Source organism: Pogona vitticeps, chromosome 2, assembly GCF_051106095.1.
Source record: "Pogona vitticeps strain Pit_001003342236 chromosome 2, PviZW2.1, whole genome shotgun sequence".
In the NCBI taxonomy this organism is placed as follows: Eukaryota; Metazoa; Chordata; class Lepidosauria; order Squamata; family Agamidae; genus Pogona; species Pogona vitticeps.
In genome coordinates this window covers 156,577,843-156,598,283 of record NC_135784.1, presented here as the reverse complement: position 1 = coordinate 156,598,283, position 20,441 = coordinate 156,577,843, and the positions used below count along the sequence as shown (strand labels likewise).

At 44.3% G+C, this 20,441-nt stretch overlaps 1 protein-coding gene across 2 annotated transcripts in view; it reads right to left on the bottom strand.

The window, feature by feature from the left end:
• Window positions 1-20,441, bottom strand: part of ANKFN1 (ankyrin repeat and fibronectin type III domain containing 1) — a 328,869-nt gene that overhangs the window by 145,407 nt on the left and 163,021 nt on the right. The window contains exon 1 of one of the 2 annotated variants that reach the window (XM_072990937.2): window positions 2,495-3,847. The exons of the other annotated variant lie outside the window; for it this stretch is intronic. The gene's annotated coding sequence lies outside the window, so the exon portion shown is untranslated. Of the gene's footprint in view, window positions 1-2,494; window positions 3,848-20,441 lie in introns of those variants that run through there. 2 annotated transcript variants of the gene reach the window in all.

Below are 20,441 nucleotides of genomic sequence, written 5' to 3'. Positions count from 1 at the left end.
AGAAGACTGGGTGGCCCGGGTAGACAATTGCAGGGAAAGATACTCTGATAGGTAGCGGGGTCCCAAACTGTTAAGGGCTTTCTAAGTTAGTATTAGCACATTGAATTGGGTATAGAAGCAAACAGGAAGCCAATGCATGCCTGCGAGGATGGGGGGAGACATGACCATATCTCCAAGCTCCTGATTCTAGCCTAGCTTTGGCTTTTGGCATCTTCTGTAGATTCTGTGTTGCCTTCAAAGCCCACCTCACATAGAGAGAATTGCAGTAATCAATCCCAGAGATCACCTGAGGTTTAGTTCATTCTACTGTAATAGACAGAATATCTTTTAGGGGGAGGCAATGTCTGGCCTTCAGGGAAATGTTGGACTGCAGCTCCCATCAACCCTCATCAGCTGTTCCCAGTTGTGCTCACTTTTCATCTCCATGGTAATGCGCCCTCTCAGTCAGTCCTTAATCCCCCCTTTCTTCTTAAACTGTTTCACACACACACTCTCTCTCTTACCAGTTTCTCATTTCTCCATCCATTGTTTGAATTCTCCCCTTCCCTCCCTCCTGCTCTTGCCTCAGTGTGGAGGACCAGAGGCAACACAACACAGCCCTTGAAGCATGCGGCCACAATTAACAAGACAGAACTCACTGACCGAAGGGGGGGGGAAATGCCATTTTGCTCATTGCATTGCAAAAATTAACCAGTGGAGCTGACAGGTCAAACTCTAGCATGTTTGTTCCAAGCCTCGCACGTTGCTCATCTGTGACCTACTAATGCTGCTCATGACTTACACACCTGAAGAATGAATCAAGTTCAAGAATCTCAGCATTCACTGAGGGCTTTGCTTATGACAAATATTCACAGACAGGAGAAGTGACTTGAAGTTCCTGTTTCACACTTCCTGAATTCACACACCCCTTCCATGGAAATCTCCCTGTGGGGCTGCTCCTACTCCCTCCATCATCATGTGGAGCTGTGGTGGCCAGAACTCTTCTAAGTGAAATGTACTCTGTCACTGTGTTTTTTCATAACTGCTCAGCAACACTTACTTGTGACCACTTCTTCCTTCACCAAAACTGTCTTCAAACATTCTTATTTATGAATGGGTGGTAGACCACCCACTCTGGGTGGTCTACAACAAAACAGCAGCATAATTAAAATACCATTCTCCCATCTTTTTCCTCCTTCCCTACCTGACAGCTCTTCTTGCCTTCAGCTTTCAATCTGATTACTAAACTTTCATTCTCCTTCTTTTCAGGCTAGCCTACCATGCTTGGCTATGTTAGATCATCTTAGATACCATCAGGTCAGAACCACCATATAGTGACCCTAATAGAGGTTTCAAAATAAGTGAGATATTTAAGGAGTGGCTTTACCAGTTCAACCCTCACAGTGACCCTCCATGGCTGGGGTGGGGGTAGGAGTTTCAAACCACAGTCTCCTAAATCCTAGGACATCGCTCTATCCACCACACTACACTAGCTGCCATGCTTGGCTACTTTTGCAGTAACCTCTGTCATACACCTCTGTTTGCTGGCCAAAGCATCCAGGACCTCCATGTGGTTCATAAGCCACAACTAGTCATCACTGTCCCTGTTCCAGAATTTGTATTTATTGATCCTGTCACTTGCCGGAACTGAAAAGTCATCAGCAGTGGCTCATAGCAAAAGGTGGCCACAGCTAACACTAGGTGGTGCAGCAAGCCAATGCACTAGAGATACAGCCCCTGGATAATATCCAACACGGGTCACTGCTCAGATGAGCCGATCTGTGCAGTGGACATAATCCCTAGCAATTCTACATGCTCATTATGGTCCATCGTGCTACTTGGTGCTGCTGTCAGATCCAGTCAAATGAATAAATTGCCTGGACATCAGCAGAACTCAGCAGTGGAGAGGGGCACACATTCCCACATCTCGTATGCTAATTGCATTTATCCACAGTTAAGAATTAATACTATAATGGCAATAAAGGGATGATAACAACTGCAAACATTTCAGGCAACATATTCAGGAGGAGGGGAGAGGAGACATTCTAATAATGTTCTGCAGTTCCGATAACTATCACTGTAATTGTGCATAGACCAGTGATTCCCCTGATATTCATGTGCTCTGTATGGCACATGCATATGTTGGAATTATCATTCTGTTCACCAGTTTACAATGTTTACATAACCTTAGTGCATGAGCTGGGTCTTCTTAGGCAGCTTGTGTGTATTTGCAGGGTTGTAAGTGCAACCCAATCTCAAGCATCTTTCTCTACCTCCCATTTCCTCTTTATCAATACCATTTTCTACATCCGAAAAGGGCTTACATTCCATATAGGTTATCAGCCCCCACAGGGACGTACCAACCCTATACACACAAAGAGGACCACTCAAGTCGGAATTGTCAGCTTCATACGGATGCAAGCACAACAGGTAGGGGAACATCTCACAATGTCTGTCCATTCGCCTGCCTTCTCTTCTCCCCTCACTATAAACCAGAGAATAAAATGTCACTCACCAGTTTTGTAGTTGTGAGGTTGAAGAGGAGCACCTTGTTGGTGGTTGTCCACTGTTTTCATTCAATAAAATCACATGGGTCTCTCTCTCTCTCTCTCTTCCTCTTGTGTGTTCTTGTGTGCTTAAGCAGAAGGAGAGTGCAATCCTCTTCCCTACACCGAGCCAGTAATCAAAGCAACAACAAATACTCACTATGAGCCATTGCTGAAGTTGAAGAGCCCGGGTGGTAAAGCTTTATGCAAAACATAAAGCCAGCAAAAAGAACATAAAAATCTCTAGCAGCAGAATGAGTCAATGTTGAAATAAACACAAGTGCAGTCTTTCTACACTTTGTGCCCTCTTAGCAATGTAGCTAACACCTGCTATCAAAGAGTCTTATTTGTGTTGTCAAGGAAGCTCCTGGCTATATGATGCTGTATATGCTATTATCCTGTTCTCTCTCCCTCTCCCTCTCTCTGTCAGAACTGATCAACCCAGCAAGCAAGGAGTAGGGGCAAGGGAAGGAGGAGAAAAAGTAATTGTTGTCCAGAATAAAGAAAAACGGCGTGGTAGGCAACTGCCACTCAACGCTGATCAAACAGACATTAGGGCAACCATTTAAGAAGAAGAAGAAAAGAAAACAAGCTCAATTAGTTTTATATGGAATCCATAAGAGAGAATCAAATCCAAGCGTAGTCCCGTGTTTGGTCCTGGAGTTCACAATCACATCTGATGAAGCAACCTCCCAGTTGCCAAGATTGCAACCCAACTGTCCACAATCACAGCAACAAAAGCAACAGCCTTATCCACAGCTCTAGGGCACCTGCAAGCTCCAAGCTCCCAGGTAGCACTAAAAAGGTAAATGTTCAAAAGGTGAGGAAATCTGTTCAGATGAACCAAAGCAACGCCGCTCCATCTATGCATGTATATAATGCAGTAGCTGCATATCTTAAATAGGGAACAAAAAGCTTGCCTGAAATGTGCAATTTGAAGCAAGCCATCAAAAAGACTTTCCCAGTTGAAACAGGATTACAAAAGCACAGAGGGCTAAAAATACATTGCTGCAAGTTTCTTTCTTTTCAGTCCAAGATAGGTATGATCAAATGTCCTACTACACATTCCCCGTTCACTGCTGCCAACCACAGGAGTCCTATTAAGCATCTAGCAACAGAATAAAATTAAGAGAGCCTTCAGGATATGGCTCTCAGATCCTGCCATTTTCAATTGTCTGCAACATTGTTTATAATGCTCCTGTGTATTTTCTGGAACTCGGTTATGCAAGACAATGAATGCAGCCTCAGTTATGTGGAGTCATTCAGATAAGGGCTGAGATCCTACAAAATACTAAGCAGTCCCATCACACATATACATGTGTGAATGAATTCTATATCTTGTTATGTCAAATTCTTATATCACAGCCCTCAGAGATAGTAAAAGAGGAGTATTCTGTTAATATTTCTGAATATCAGGGGAATCCTAATTTGGATTGGGAAATCTGAGAATGGGGTTGGGGTGGCATTTATTTTCACTTGCAAATGTTCTCATTCACACATGGATAAAAACTTGTAGGTGTCCCCAGTGTATCTAGAAAAACAAATCATCCATGGAGGCAAGTTTCAATAAAATGCGGATATTCACTCTGGAACAAGAATAGTTATGGTCAAAACATGGGCATTTGAATTTACCATATTTGTTTACAAAAAGAAATGACTGAATATAATCAACCTCCTAAAAGTGAATCATCACATTATTCTTAATAGTGATGCAACAAGAAGAAATTGGGGAGCAGAGATTTATGATTACAGAGAGACTGACAGACAGAAAGATGTCAAGGCATGGTTTGGGAGGCTGAAGACCAACAAGGTGTCCTTTGGCTTCATTAGTCAAGCGAGGAGAAGCAACATGGATAGCCTGGGGGTAATTTTAACAGAAGAGGGGAGAAAGTCAATATTATAGACTTTCAATAGTATACCATTACAGAGAAAGGGGACAAAAGGCAATGCACTACTTACTTAAAAGGTCTCCCTGCTTTTGGCTGCTAAGCAGAGTCAAGCCTGGTTAGAACATGGATGGGAGAACATCAGAACATACAGATTTGCAGGTAGTGGAAGGAAAGAATCCAGGCTGAAATTCTGGAAACTCTACGGTCCAGAATAAGCAATACTGGACAAGAAAAATGGATTGAGTCTGTATAAGGCAGATTTTTGTATTCTAGGTTTACTTCCTGGTTAGACATGACTGTCTGGGAATTCAACATGGAAAACAGGCTATACTCAACTCCATCAGCTTTGAGACACACAAGAGGTAGTCACCTCAGATCAGAATACATTGTCACTTTAAGTCCTGAGCAGGGAAGGTAGATTCTGGTTACAATGGAGAGAGAACTGTTAGATATGTGTTTACTTGAGACCCTAGATCTCACATACAAAGGCTGGAAGACAGAATTTGAAATGGAGAGCCCTGAAGCAAGATTATTCTTTAGATCACTCTTACTCTAGGCAAGAAAAATGACAAACATGGAAGGAGGAAAGGAAATTGGGGGAAGAAGGCAAGCAATTGTGTGTGTATATTTGTACAGTATGGGTGTTTTTTGGCTGAGAGTGGTGGCAACAGCAGTGCAATACATCTGGTGAAAGTGACCTGGGTGGGGCCGGTTGCCTGAGCACAATGTACCCAATTTCCAACTTGACCACCTGATGATTAGACTGTGGTGCTTACAGTAAGCATCTCGTAACAGTGGCACAGCAATCCTTCCCACTCCTGATATTCTGAGTAAGGTAAAGGTAAAGGTTCCCCTTGACAATTTTTTTGTCTAGTCGTGTTCGACTCTAGGGGGCGGTGCTATCCCCGTAGAGCCAGCGTTTTGTCCGAAGACAATCTTCCGTGGCCACATGGCCAGTGCGACTTAGACATGGAATGCTGTTACCTTCCCACTGAGGTGGTCCCTATTTATCTACTTGCATTTGCATGTTGTCGAACCGCTAGGTTGGCGGGACAAGTGACAGGAGCTCACTCTGTCGCGTGGATTCGATCTTACGACTGCTGGGTCTTCTGACCCTGCAGCACAGGCTTCTGCGGTTTAGCCCGCAGTGCCACCACGTCCCTATTGATATTCTGAGTAGGGGGTGTTAATCCTTGCTCATTTTCCTACAACAGCCATCCAGTGAGAAATATCCGGACACTATTGTTAGATGTTTTGTAAAGGTGTGCACTGTGCTGGTGAGGAAAAAAATGTCCAGTTTTCAATGCCTGACTTTTGCACAGTTGCCTGTTTTTTGTTTGTTTTTTGCACAAAACTGTGCAATTTCCTAACTGCAAGAAGTGTCCAAATCAACCTCTGCTCTGCCTCTCAAAGGTAAAAGATATCAGAGATATTTTGCATAAATTACTGAGATCTTGAGGATTAAAATAAAAGCTCTCCATGTCACTCTGGCTGGAGGTATGAAATGTCATATAGATGCTAAGCTTTCTCTTTCAGGTGTCTCATTTCATTGTGTCACGACAACCTAATTTGACGAGGAAGGGAATTTAGTGAGTATTCCTTCCATCCCTAATTCTGAGAGGCTTGCACAAGGTCAACACTTCCAAGATTTTGCCTGCTTAATACTGGAGACCCTCCTGTTCCCTGGAAGATCTTTTGAACTCCCAGTGCTTCCCAGTTGCATTACTAAAATGAACGTTCATCAGAAAAGCACAATAGATGAAAGTATCTCTGCCTGCACAAGATAAGGAGTCTATCTATTGACATTGCCTTTATTTCTATTGGCACCAAGATAAACCCTAGTCATGTGAGTAACTCTGTTCCTGGAAGTACAGGTACTGCGCCAGAGAAGAGAAGGACAAATGCTAGGAAGACCACTTGGGGAAGTCTGTGACCATAGGTTTGCATCGGGTCCCACAATCACAAGATTAAGGACAGTTATAGGCATTAGGCTACAAACACAAAATGGCAACAGTGAATCTCAGGAAAGGGGGTCAGCAATGGTCCAGACAGGGGGATTTGGAGTGGTCTGGTTTGCACTTAAACGTTTCTCATGTTCAATGTGATCTGTTTTATCTCTTACTTGAGTGATCCTTCACACTGGAGAAGTTAATTCACCTGTGAGAAGGGTCCACACAAGTCTTTCAATCACTGGTTGAATTACTTGTGAGAAAGGTTTGCCCAGTTTACTCAAGATAAAGTTTTTCCAGTTTACTTCCAAATAAAGAGGCCGCAAGGGAGGACAGTGGTGATCAGGCAAGCTCACAGTTGCGGTACTGGCATGAGGGGGAAATGTTGCGGTGAAGGTTGGGAAGGTGGAAGGGAGGGAACCTCCCCTTTCCCTTCAGTTGAGAATGTGTTGAGGCTGTGCTGCCTTGTGGGGGCAGAGCAATGGAGTTGACATAGATCTCTTCCCCACCTTTTCTTGCAGCCGTCATTCAGCTGGCCACAATTGCTTTTTTTGGGTAAATAAAGTAACCAGCATATCAAAAGAGCCACGTATCAACTCAGCAATGTGTTAGATTTGTACTGCATTGGTTAAGGAATATTAAAAAAAAGAAAGAAAATGAAAATAGACACGGGTTCCTTGTTCTCCCCTTTAATGTCACAATCCACCTCTTACATCACAGGGTTGTCATCTCAGATAACACCACTTACAGCTCCATTTGGGCACAAGCTAGCCATCCACACAGCCTACCACATCGGAATAATTAGAATGACGCTGAAGTTACAAAAAAGAATACATGCCTTAGCACTGTGCAAGAAAGGTGAAGGACAGCTCGTAAAGGGGAAAGATGGACTGATCTAAGTGGAAACGTGTGGATGCCACCATTTAGTTTGAACCAAACAGTAATACTAGCAAAACATATACCAATCTGTATGTCAGTCTGGACATGCCCACTGGCTCTACAGAATGGATAGGAGGATCCTCCCTTCAGATGCCTGACTTCTTGACTGAGTTAAATGTGTAGTGATGGCATTAACAAAAGTCACGTTTCCAAGAGCCAACTGGTTGGAAGTGCCTAAAACAAAAGTTATCAGAAGGGATATCCAGGTTATACTTCAGCCACAGGATCTTCCTTGAGGTGAGGATACTTCAGGACTGGATTTTGTTTCCTACCAAAACATTAGACTGGCTAATTTACAGGTACTACTCTGGGTTGCTTGATTTTGGTGATGAAGAATTGAGGTGACATTTGCAAGCTGCTTTAACTCAGTTATGTTAATCACCTGAAAAGCACAATTGCGTTGGATCAGTTAAGGTAGAAGATAGGCACGTCATGACCTTTGATAATAATGAGGAGGAGAACCTATCACAGTGGTTCCCAACCTTGGGTCCCCAAGTGTTCTTAGACTAACATCCCCCTAATCCTTCACTACAAGCTGTGCTTGTCAGGACGTCCGAGAATTGTCATCCAAGACATCAGGGAACCCAAGACTGGGAACCACTGGCGTATCATGTTGACATCAGGACTGGCTTATTTTTAGTTACTTTGATAGTCTTGTTTATCCAACCACCAAGAAAAATACAAAGTCCAGTCTGTATGCTGGTATAAGCCATTATGGCTGACATTTTGTCCTGTTCTGAACTAATTAATGCGAACAAAGCAAAAGCAAAAGGAAAGTATGCTGCTTATATACCACTCCACATTGCTTCAAATCAGCAGAAGGAACTTTTCCGTATAGTCTGCAATCTCTCTGGAATTGGTCTAAGTGATAGGCCTCCTACTAGTATTTCACCTGACCATTTTGCAGCATTTTAAAAATCTAAAGTGGAGGCCCTCTGGCAGAATCTTTCTCCTTTTTTGAACACGGTAGATCAAGCAGAGATGTCCAGTGCTCCGCCTTGCCCAAGGAGACTCGATCTCTTTAAGCCTGTGATGCCAGATGTGGTGGACAAAGCGCTTGATTGCTGTCATGCCACCTCCTCCTCCCTTGAACCTTGCCTGCCCTGGCTAATTAAAGCAGCCAGGCCTATAAAAACCGAATGGGCCATTGCAATAATTAATGCATCCCTCCAGGAGGGCAAGGTCCCTCAAGGAGACACTCTTTGCGCCCATTAGGAAGAAAACAAGCTTGGTGACAGATGACATTGGCAATTATAGGCCCATCGCCAATGTTTCTTTCCTCAGCAAAGTGGTAGAGAGGGTGGTGGCTGACCAGCTCTAGGCCCTTTTGGATGAAACCAATGCCCTGGATCCATTTCAGTTGGGCTTCTGGCCACGCCATGGTATAGAAATGGCCACGGTACAGAAATGGCATTTGTCACCCTGTTTGATGACCTGCTGAGGGAGACCGACAGGGGCAAAATGTATCAGTTGGTCCTTCTCAATATCTCAGCTGCCTTCGATACTGTCAACCATGGTATCCTCCTAGCGAGGCTTTCCAAGCTGGGAATCGGTGGTCTGGCACTTGCCTAGCTCTGATCCTTCTTGGAGACCACCCTCAGAGAGTAGTTTGGGCAGAGTGTATTGGTTCAGTGGAACCTTAATTGTGGGGTCCCTCAGGGCTCAATTATCTCCCCAATGCTGTTTAATATTTACATGAAGCCACTTATTCAGGTCATCAGGGGGTGTGGGGCTTTGTGTCATCAGTACGCTGTTGGCACCCAGTTCTACATCTCCCTTTTCCCAACAAAAGTGGATGCCATTTTGCCCTTCAGCGCTATCTGGAGGCCGTATTGAAATGGATGCAGGTGAATGGTCTGAGGTTGAACGAGCACAAGACGGAGGTCCTGAGGGTGGGTGGCCCTGACACAGGTGGTTTGGGAAACTCCCTCTCCTTTGGGGATTGACTCTCACCCACAGAGTGAGGTTCACAGCTTGGGGGTCCATCCGGATCCAGTGCTTTCCATGGAAACTCAGATAGCATTGATGGTCTGCACCGCCTACTTCCATATTCAACGGATCACCCAGCTGCATTCCTATCTTGGGTCCCTCACAACTCTGGTCCATGCGCTTGTAGTCTCGAGATTAGATTACTGTAATGCGCTCTACATGGGGCTACCTTTGAGATTGATGTGGAAGCTCCAAATGGTGCAGAATGCGGCAGCCAGACTTCTTACTGGGAGAGAAAACATCAACATATCTCCCTTACTGTGGCTGCCCTGCATTGGCTGCCTGTTCGTTTCCGCATTGATTTCAAAGTGTTAATGATGACATATAAAGCCCTAAATGGTTTAGGACCTCAATATCTAGCGGAATGCCTCCTCTCACCTAGATCTACCGGAATCACTCACTTGAGCCAGGATGGGCGGCTGAGGGGCCTAACATCGAGGGAGGCCCAGAGAAAAAGAACAAGAAAGCAGGCCTTCTCAGCAGTTGCCCCTTGCCTCTGGAACAATCTCCCCCCAGAAATTTGTCTGGCTCCCTCGCTGGGTGTTTTTAAAGAGCAAGCGCAAGATCCAGCTCTTTAGGCAGGTCTTCCCTCCTGTCAACATCTAATTTATTTCACCATCTTCAATTGTATTCATGTTGTTGTTTTATTTTATTTCATCATTATTTGGAGTGTTGTTAGCAGCCCAGAGTAGACTTTGGTCTAGATGGGTGGGGTATAAATTAAATAAATAAAAATAATAAAAATATTAAAGTACTCTCTGAATGGTTTACAGTTTAATTATGCAGGGTACTCATTGCTCCCCCCCCAACAAGTTGGACATTCAATTTACCAACTTTAGAAAGATGGAAGGCTGAGTCAACTTCAAGCCATCCACCTGAACCCTTGGGGTTGAGCTCGCGTTATGAGCAGGGTTTTCATTGTGCTCACAATGCTACAAAGGTTACTGCCTCCCTGTTCACCTGGACATTTGGTATAACTAGAAGGAGTTGGCCTTGGTCATCATTGTTTTAATTGGCCAATTGGCCCTTGTCAACCTGCTCTATCACTTGCTGAACTCTGCTTACCAAGTCCTGTCACCACTTGTTTTCCCCTTCAGCACCCATCCCATCATCATCAAAGGTCCAAACAGAAAGCTTAGAGGATAACTCATACATGAATCTATATTTCCTAGTCACTAAGAAAGTACCGACAATGTGTCCAAATTGCTAGCACTTCAGGCACCAGATGACACTGGGTAACAAACAGAACCCTTAATGGACATATAGACCCCTTCCAACTCAATTATTCTATGATTCAATGATTCTGTGAGAGCAATGAAGAAAATAGAAAAGATCATCAAGTGTAAATAAGTGTCACGGGAAACCAAGAACAAGGTCATCCATACTCTTGTACAGTGGTGCCCCGCATAGCGAGGTTAATCCTTTCCGGATTAACCCTCGCTATGCGGAATCGTCGCTAAACGGGTAGGGAAAACGTATTGAAATGCATTAAACTTAGTTTAATGCGTTCCAATACCTTGCTTACTTACTCGTTCAGCGAGGATTCCCCTTGCCGGCAGCCATTTTTGCGCCCTCGCTAAGCGAGGGCAGGGCGTGAAAACGGCTGCCGGCAGCCATTTCCGGGCTTCCAGCAGCCATTTTGGAGCCGCCGAACAGCTGTTCGGCGGCTCCAAAATGGCCGCCGCAATACCCGATCTTCGCAATGCGGTTTTTCCCCATTGCGAAGATCGGGTATGTTTCCGTATAGCAATCCCGAAACAGGGATCACTATACGGAAACATCGCTATACGGTGCACTCGCTAAGCGAGGCACCACTGTATTTCCAATCACCATGCATGTGTCTGAACAGTAAAGAAAGCTGACAGGGAAAAAAATGATTTGTTTGAAATATAATGCTGAAGGACAGCTTTGTATATACCCTGGACTACCAGAAAGATAAACTACTTTAGATCAAATTAGGCCTGAACTATCTCTGGAGGCAAAAATGTTAAAACGGAGGCTGTCCTACTTTGGGCCCATCCTGAGAAGTCAGGATTCTCTGAAAAAGACAATAAGGTGAAGGTTCCCTTTGACAATTTTTGTCCAGTCGTGTTCGACTCTAGGGGGCGGTGCTCATCCCCGTTTCCAAGCCATAGAGCCAGCATTTGTCCGAAGACAATCTTCCGTGGTCACATGGCCAGTGTGACTTAGACACGGAATGCTGTTACCTTCCCACCGAAGTGGTTCCTATTAATCTACTTGCATTTGCATGCTATCGAACCGCTAGGTTGGTGGGAGCTGGGACAAGCGACGGGAGCTCACTCCGTCATGTGGATTCGATCTTACGACTGCTGGTCTTCTGACCCTGCACCACAGGCTTCTGCGGTTTAGCCCACAGCGCCACCACGTCCCTTGAAAAAGACAATAATGCTGGGAAAAGTGGAAGGCAACAGGAAAAGGGGAAGACTAAATACGAGATGGGTTGACTCCCTAAAGGAAGCCACAGAGTTGAGTTTGCAAGAGCTGAGCAGGGCAGTTGAGGACAGGACATGTTGAAGACAGCTCATTCATAGGGTTGACATACATCAGGGATGACTTGATGACATATAACAACAAGCAAGCCAGAGGGTAACTGTGGGCTTGGCTAAATGGCTCAAACAGGATTGCTTACAGTCGCCTAGAGGTCCAGTTTGCCATTCAGTGAAATCCTTGCATCCACATGGCATATGCATTTCAAGCAACCCTATTTAGCCTACTTCCCTTGAAAGGAAAGAAAGGAAAGAGAGCACATCCCTCTTTGCCCCCTCTTGTTTTCTCTTCCTTCGGGGAGGAAGCTTTCAATTTTTTTCTGCAAGGCATTTAAAAGAAACCAACAACACCTTTGCTAACAGAGAATATTTTTAACTTTCCACTGTCGATAAATGACTAACCTGTCTGCTGAAGACACTTGATACTGGGAAATTAAAAATGGATGTGAAATTGAAAGCAAGAAGCCTTGCTTTGCTTTGATCCTAACAACTGCATGTGCCGAAACTGAACCAAAATGGAGGGATCCTACAAGCACCTAAAAAAGAGTAGCCCCTGACAGAGAGCCAAAAAGGTATGGATAGGAACACTCTAAGGGCAAACTGGTTTGTGCTGGCATACTTATCGTCTGGTTATCAGAAACAGGAGTGAACCAGCCTCTCGCCAGAACTGACCAAAGAGTGGGGCAAATCTCTGTGTTGGTGCACCCTGGGTCACAATCTCCAAAAGTAGCCTAGGAAGTGAAAATTACCCCCACACTGGATGAAATCTGCAACCCTCCACCAGAGAGCTACTACAAAATTTCATCTAAGTGCAAATAATTGTAACAAGCCCTTTCAACATCTTATACTGTACTCCTGAGTCTTCTTGGATAAATGGCATCTAAGGAATGGATTGCCTATACTGGAGGTCACTGGGGTTGTGGGAAGGGAATGACCAGATAGCTATACTGGTTGTTACATGTCATTCTCATTGTGACGGCTTATATGCTATCATTTGGGAAAGCTGAAAGGCTCCTGAAGACATATTGTGGAAGACTCTGATATGGAACTGATAAAGTATGTTTGATGTAAGTAAGTACAGACAGATGTTTCTTTCCAATGGAAATTTACTGAAGCTTTTTTAGTCCCTAATTGGACTTATAGCTTGCTACACAACTCAGCTACTTAAATGGACATGTTTAGTAAAAATCTGCAAAGAATGGCATAAAAATCTGTAGTTTTCAGCCAGCAACGGATGTTATTTGGTTTAGTTCTCCTTTTATTCATATACTGTTTTGGTGATCTTATCTTTGTAATTTCCTTCATAATGATAACGAAATATAAAAGTTGAAATCAACCCAAGGCTAAGCCAAACCTCCTTTCCCCACTTGCATCTGTTTCTGTCCCAGAAGTACCCACCATCATTAGGATTTTCCATTTTGTCATCAACACTACCATTCCACACAACAGAGCAAGGTAGCAAAGTAATAGCTTTTCTTTAATGAAACTGGCCACCTACCCAGGGTGGAATAGATCCATAATTTGCTTTGCTCTTATTGCTGAATCTCCTCCCCCAGACACTGTACAGTCCAAAACGATTTAGGCCGCCTTCAGCTTGTACATTTTATTTTCATTGTGAAAGAAAATACAAAGGCAAAATAGCCCAAACAGTAAGGAGACTGCAAACTATGTTTTGTGAAAGAAACCAGAGGCTGGATAATAATGCTGGGTCCATGTTTCCTCGGGTTTCCCTCATGGTAATTCTTAGGCCTTGAAAAGCGAATGGGACTTGCACTGGATATATTAAACAGACAAACAAACGAAACCATGCAGGTTTTCATCACCATCAACAACATCAGGATCAACATTTTACAAAATCATACGAAGGTGCATATGATACAAAGCATTGGCAGCTAGTGGACTGGGACAAGGGGCATCTCATCCCAAAATCTTGTTAAAGATTTTAATGAAGTGGGGTGCCATCTTTATCCTGGCCAAGACCCAGGATGTCAGATAATGTTGGGATTGTGGGACATCCCTGATGTCACTGGATTTCCGTCAAAGGTAGAGATTCCTCCCCCTCACCTGGTAATTCAGCCAGGAATCAGACTTTGTCACTCCACAGAAGAGTTTCATTAAACCTGCAAAAATATTCATGACAGTCCATAATAAATCTCTTGGGGAAGGGTGTGACTATTTTTTTAAAAAAGTTTTTTTTTAATAACTTAAAAAAATCTTTAAAATGAACACTCGGGCAATTAATACTAGCACACTCCTACATGTACATAGTCAGAAGGAAGTCCCTTTGAGGCTAGTGCAGCCCAAGTTTGCTTAAAGGCTGGTTCACTCAATTCCTGCCAACTGTCTGGGAGTGGCTGAATGTGTGAACTGACTGGGTTGCAAAAGATGCCTACAGTGGCGTTAAATGTCTTCCCACCTGTAGCAGCCCATCCTACGTACAGGTCACCATGCCGAAAACATCGACATGCATACGTATGAGCTTCCCTTAAACGCCACCCAAGACACCAGGGCGGAATAAAAGGCCTCTATTTTAATTCTTCTCATTTAAGGCTGTATCATAAATGACCTCAGTGTTATCTTACTAAATACTGCTTTGAAACAAAGTCTGCATGGTGTAGCTACAGGCACTGGCTGGAACAAGGACTGCTTAATGTGTCAGGGCTGTGGAACCACAGTTAATAGATATTTGCGACAGTAGGTGAGCAACTTAGGTGGCTTAATTAAAGAAAGGACTTGTGTTTCACTGTGAGGAACTCATTTCCTCCTGGGTCAGGATTTGGTGGTTTTTCAGCTATCACTCAACTCTTTGCACAATCTGCTGTACTTAATAGTCTCTGTTTGGGAAAGCATATTAAATGTTACTGAAAGAAAATTAACTGGAGTAAAAGGAACACACAGACCCTTGCCCCCATACCCTTTATATATTTATATCTCTCTGCATGCCCCCGGTAAAGGGACAGGAGGCCAAGGGCAGGGGAGAGCTGTTCAGCTATAAGTCTATGAGGGGATACAGTTCTCGGTCTCATTTTACCCAAACAACAGGGAATTTAGAGGAGATTTAAAAGGACCAGTTTCGCCTTCTTTGGGAAAGAAAGGCCTGTATCCCAGCGGCACTTTTGTAATTACTGGCTTATAAATGTCAAAGTGGAGCTGCTATGAAGTGTAGCTGCAAGTTAGATCCCCAGCAGTCTTAGGGCGCCCCTTCCCCAAATCTCACACCACGTGGAGCAAAGAGATTCCAAATGCCTCCTCCATTCCCACTGAGGCCAAACAAACACTACTTTCAGTCCAGTGCAGATGTGAGCAACCCTGGCGTAATGAAAGGGGCTGCAATGCAGTAGATCCTACACTGGTCTCGTAGGCACCCTTGAAGGATTGGAGGGGAATAACGTGTGTGAAACTGACGGTGCGGTGGCTTCCCACACGTCTGTGATGTGGTTGCTGACCTGCTCTCCCCACCCAAGGTGATTAGTAGTGTATGCCAAGTACCCACAAGCCTGACATGTGAGATTTACTTCCTTGATGCCACAAAGAGGCAACTCAGTGTTCACGGGGTGTGCATGGTCCTCGACCGCTTCTGCTGCAGCCTCTGCCACATGTTTTTTTCCCCTCCACCTTTGCAGAGACTTTTAAAAGCACACACACACACACACACACACACACACATATACACACCACATACTGGATCTGCATTTTGAGGAGACAGCTCTTTTGGGCCTGATATGAGCAGAAAAAGTAAAGAGTCCCTATGTGTGCCTATGTACACATTCCCACACTATACATCCATGTTTCCAGCCAGAGTGTACACCTTTCCACTCAGGGAATAAGGCTTAAAGAAAGATTGCTCGTTCTTCTTTTACACCTCACAGATGGAAGAAAAGATATACACTTACTTACTTTGGGCTCTTGTGATTAAGGACTGACCTCCAGACACTCCATTTGTCACAGGACTGAGTATCCCTGCCATGTATTTCCCATCTTTTAGCTATAATGACTAGGGTTGATGGGCATTGCAGCTCAACAATATCTGGGAGAGCATAAGTTGTGCACCCTTGTCCTAGATGAGTGCTTCCCAACTTTGGATCCTCAGATGTTCTTGGACTGCAACTCTCAGAAACCCTGGCCAGTACATCTGGTGGTGAAGGCTTCAGGGGACTGCAGTCCAAAAATACGTGGGTTATCGGAAGCTGGGAACCAGTGCCCTAGACAAGCTGGAGCTTATGCAAGTGAGTAGGGGTTCCCACACTTTTTGGACTCCTGGCTCCCCTGAGCGGTGGCAGAGGAGGAGGAGCAGTAAGGGGTGTGGGACAGAGGAGGAAGCAAAGAAGCCCAAAGGAGACAGAACCGGAGTGAGAACAGCAGCAGCCGCTTTGCAAAAAATCAGAGAAAGAAAGAGAAGCTTCCGCGTTGCTCCTGACTGGCTTGGTGGCACACGAGAAAGCCATTCGACACCATGAGGGCTGTGGGTTGCCACTGGTGTATATTTTGGGACCCCCTGGTGTAGGGGACATAATGGTTTATGCCAGCGACATCTTCACAAGGCAGAGAAGGGGGATTTGCTCTAGGATGACCTAGACACATGCAGCAAACACACAGTGTGTTGTGGGGTGAGACGTTTGGCATGGGGGGTCAAGATTCCTGTGGTGAATCAGAAGCCCCCACAGCATGAAGGAGCATGGCCAGCGTTGGGACTCATTTTGAGGCTAGATTATGTGAACCAACATGAAAAAAGGATAGGAAAGGAAAAAGAAAGAGAAAAAGAAAGGAGTTCAGTTAAAAGGAAGGGAGGAGAAGAATGCTCTTTAATTAATGGCTGATTAATTAAAGAATATCTTAATCTATTCATGCTGAGGTTTTCAACTAATTAAATGCCTAATTAAGAGAGCTGCTGCAGCTTGACAAAATAGTCAACATTTAAAAGTATTTACTTAAGACAATGGAGGTTATCAACTTTGGAAGACAAGAGATCTGTTGTTTGTCTTGGAAATTATCTTAAACCCATGTCACTGCAATCACAGATTGTGTATAGGCACAAAAATCAGTATGTCTACACACAGTTTGTGTAGGAAATAGGTTGGGGATGTGTGTGTATAGGGACAGTATCCAACCCACCGAGATACTAGTTAACTTCAAAAGCAAATGATAGTTCCACTAGTCCACTCTCCCCAAATTGTCTACGACTATCTGACATTGATAATTAATCACACAATAAGAGTTCTTGAAGACCTGCTGTGATCAATCTGCATTGCAGTTCATGCATCATATCACTGGCATTTGTGCTAACTTGGCCATCATAGTTTCAGTGGATATGTAGGCAGCTGCAATTAGGATGCTGACCGGTCATGCTGTTATGCAGATTTAACTAGAGCATCCTACAGATGTGAATAAGCTCTCGGGAAGACCACATGGGCCCAAATATTTGCCCACTCTAGCTGCTGAAATATGCCAGAGCGGATCTGGGATGATGATAATGAGTGTTTCTGTAAGAGAGCCCATCCTTTTCCCTGCCCTTTTGGGAAACAATAGCGAAATCCCATTTGAACAACCTGGCCCTAATCCTGTAATTAAAGGCAATTATTGCTCAGTGTGCAATCTTCTATTCTTAAACAAGGTGCTGGAGCGAACAGAGGCCTGTCAAATCCAAGAAGACACAGAGAATGCAGATGATTTGAATCCATTCCAGTTTTGCTTTCAAGCCTGGTTTGGGACTCAAAACAGCGCTGGTCAGTCAGGCGAATACCTGTACTGACAGTGGATCATAGCCTCCTTCTCTGAGACCTCTCAGTGCCCTTCAGTATCACCAGCCATGGCATTTTTCCCCCCAGGATACATGGCTGAGCTGGGCTTGGGAGGCACAGTGTCAGAGAGGCTCTTCCTGGAGGACAGTTTCAGAAGGCAGGGCTGGGGAATATCTGTTCTGTTTATTGGCTGCCACCATATCTCATCATGGCTGGGCCATGCAATGCATTTCAATGTCAGCATGAAACCACTGGGGAAAGACTTCCAGGGGGTTTATACTCCTGGGTCTAAGTCGAGGCAGCCCTGCCTTTGTTTCCAACCATCATTTCTTAGGAGACTATGGAACTCTTGAACAAGTTCTGGTGGCAGTTTAGGACTGGATGGCCAAGAACAGGCTGAAGCTTAATCCAGACAAGATGGAGATCATGTAGGCAGGAAAATAAACTGATCTAGGCAGAGAGATGTAGATTGCTCTGGGTAGGACTGAAGGACCATTTTCAACCTGGGAAGGGCTCTGGACTCATCACCCTCTTTGAGACCAGACCAGACCCTGGAGGTGATCTGGAACTACCTGTTTAGGGCCTTAAGTATCTGAATAAATCAGTATAAATATGCTCCTCTCTCCCTTTGATGACAAACAATGCAACTTCCCCACCAGATATGGAATTATGGACACAAACGAAGGTATCTCCTCTCTCTCTCTCTGCTTGATAGCTTTGTTTAGTCACAAAGATAACGTTGAGTCTAATTCGGAGATCTGAATTTAATTTTAGCCTTCCACACTTCCCCCAAATCCTTTCCACCCCAAGTCCTCAAGTCCACTTAGTAGCTCCTGGGGGTAGCACTGGTGGTTAAACTGGTTGTAATTTCTTTGGTAGCAGAGGGTATGCTCTCTTTCTGTCCTTAATCGTTCTGCCATCTTTCTCCATTACAGCATCTCTGGCAAACTACACACTGCTCTCCTAGCCTTCCAGGTGCCAGGGAGGAAAAGAGTGAGGGTGGGGAAACCTCCCTTCCCCCCCCCCAACACTCTAGCCTTGGAAAGGAGATGGAAATAGGAAGGCAAGGGGCCTAAAGTCATACAATGGTGCCTCGCTTAATGATTACCCTGCATTATGACGAATCCGCTTTATGACGAGCTTTTTGCTATCGCAATTGTGATCGCAAAATGATGATCTAAATGGGGGAATTTCACTTTGTGATTATCGGTTCCCTGCTCCAGGAACCAATTTTCGCTTTACGACGATCAAAAACAGCTGATTGTCGGGTTTTCAAAATGGCCACTGGGTGCTTAAAATGGCTCCCCGCTGTGTTTAGGGACGGATTCCTCGCTATACAGGCAGCGAAAATGGCCGCCGTATGGAAGATCTTCACTGGATGGTGAGCTTTTACCCCATTGGAATGCATTGAACGGGTTTCAATGCGTTTCAATGGGGTTTTTAATTTCGCTTTACGATGTTTTCGCTTAACAGCGATTTTCCTGGAACGGATTATCGTTGCTAAGCGAGGCACCATTGTATCTGATAACATGTACATATATGAGTATTAAAACTGTAAGTAGAAATATATTTACATTTTAAAGACATGAGCAGAAGTTTGATTCCCTCCCATGCATTCTCTGGAAAAGAACCAACTGGGCAAACTGCACAGTCCCAGGACGCTCCCAGAAAAAAAGGTAAACCACTTCTGAGGACTCTACACCTGGAAAACCCTGAAAAGGGGGGGGGGATCATTTTAAGGCATTTCGTTATTTTCATACGCTTCAGTTCAGGGGTAGGCAATGTGCAGCCTGCAAGGCTCAAATTTGGACCCAGCACCTTGATGAACAGATTTTTTTGTAAAAAGGAAAAGAAAAGAAAAAAGCTCAGGAAAACAATTCTGTTATGTTCTGAGACAGTCTCAGAACCCCCTTTTTATAGGGAGAAATAACGACTAGAGGGCTCAAGAATTGGGGATTTTTTGAAAAGAATAAAAAATTATATATATTGAAAGGGGGACAAAGGAAGGGTGGGCTCAAGAGGTAGAATTGTCCTCGAAGGCCCTTCGATGGGTGCGTGTGGTCCCTAGACTTCTGCCAATTGGTTGTCACTCCTTTAGTTAATAGGCCATTGTAAAAAAGACACACAATTTGGCAAATCTGCACATTTTTTAAATGAAAGGCGGGGTGTGGGGGGAAAACAGAGCATGAAACTAATGCTAGTAGAAACTGATGTTACTGATAAACTCTGAGTAGAAAAGGAAAATCCCTGAGGGCCGATTTTTACATGAGTGTCATCATAACCCAGAATTTGCAAATTAGTTTCCTTTGGGTTCTTTTTAATTTATCTTCAGGATTTAAGTATGGAGTTCCTTTGAAGCCTGGTTTCTCATATGCGAAATATTGCTTCCGTCACCTCGCTTCAGCGCTAAGCTGCTTTCAGCTCTAATTACAGGCTATGCATCATGTCTCTTTTCTGTCCCTAGAAGTGCAGAAAAGTCAAGTGCAATGGAAATGATAGATGCGTCTGTCCCTAGTGCGACCTCAACACTGCTTTTCCATCCAATCTTTATTTGCTGGAACTAGTGCTTGATGTATTTTTACTGATGGGTGCTACCTTACAGCTGCCTCCCTGGGAGGCTTGAGAGAGACAGCATGGAATAAATGACAGCAACCACGAAAGGTGTGTATGTGCATCTCATGATCCTCATTTGGATTCATTCAGAAGAGGTTCACTGTGCAGTAGCACATGAACAGGAAATTGCCAATGGTAATGTGTAATTTTACTCCACCGTATAAAATGTGACATTTTTCATTTCATCATAATGAACAGATAAAAATACAGAAAGCTTATGGAGCTTCCTCCACTATGGTTACCCTCTTCCACCCCCCTGCAGTTTTCCAGACTGCCACTTCTTTGAGTGGCC